This window comes from Corylus avellana, chromosome ca7, assembly GCF_901000735.1.
Source record: "Corylus avellana chromosome ca7, CavTom2PMs-1.0".
Lineage (NCBI taxonomy): Eukaryota > Viridiplantae > Streptophyta > Magnoliopsida > Fagales > Betulaceae > Corylus > Corylus avellana.
The window spans coordinates 26908356-26909603 of record NC_081547.1 but is presented as its reverse complement, the minus strand read 5'-3'; positions in this window follow the sequence as shown (position 1 = coordinate 26909603).

The window sequence follows — 1248 nt, the reverse complement described above, 5'->3', positions numbered from 1 at the left end:
TATATATATATATATATATATAGAGAGAGAGAGAGAGAGAGAGAGATAGAGAGCATGTATTTTACATGCATTTTTAATATGATTAATAGAGTATGTGATTATCACATATATTTTTTAAAAAACACACATAAAAATCATACGCTATTAAAATATATGCCAATTTAATATTATAAATTAAAAAAAGTTTCCACCCCCACGTAGGAAGAAAACTTTATCCAATAAAAGCATTGTTGATTAAACAAATCAATTTCATATTTTTTTTTCTTTATCTTGTACTCAATAACACTTTTTGGCAACATCAACAAAATTTCTCTAATTTCCCTAAAGTATATCTTTTTATCAAATCACTTCTTAAGTATAAATTTTGTCGATTTACTTTATAAAGTTTCAATTGTTATCAAATAGATCATTTAATTTATTTTATGTTAAATTTCTAACAGCATTGCCATGCCATGCCTAATTAGAAGGCGTCACGTGTCCCCTTTAATAACAAAATATAAAATAAAAAGAAAAAATTAAAACTATAAATATAAATATAAAAAACAAAAAAATAAAAAATGTTTTTTTTTTCTTTCAATTTTTAACTTTTTATATTTATATGTATACTTTTATTTTTTAAATATATTTTAATGTTATTTTTTACTTTAAAAAAAAAAAGAAAAAAGAAAAAAGAAATCATTTTTTCCTTATAAAAAAAATAGCAAATGGAATAAATAAATACACTGCCACTAAGGCGCCAACCCAAAATATAAAAAGAAAAAACAGAGAAAGACGGGGGAGGGAACAGAGCAAATGGACTGGCAGCAAAAAAGTTCATCCAATCTCAATGATGTCCCGCATACTCCTATAATTCTAAACACACACTTTTTATTTCCCAAAATATTACTTAAATAAAAATAAACAAGAGACACGCACACTAGCCTCACCCGAGTTGTCTCATGAGCCACCGCAAAACACCACGCGTGACAGCCTCACAGCCCCACTCCCAAAGGACTTGAACGTAAATTCACCACTCGTTTATACAGCTGTTAGCACATTTACCAACACCATCATTCGTCGCCGAAATTTACCAAAACACCACCAAACCCCGTCCAGGTGTCCACCACCAACTTGACCCTCACCACCAAAACACCGAGACACACGTTTCTCGCCTTTAATCGCCGGCTACGGTTATCGAAATATCCAAATGCGCAACAAATCGCCGGCGCTTAGCCGTTAACCAGAAACAAGGAAAGAAAGAAAAGGCGT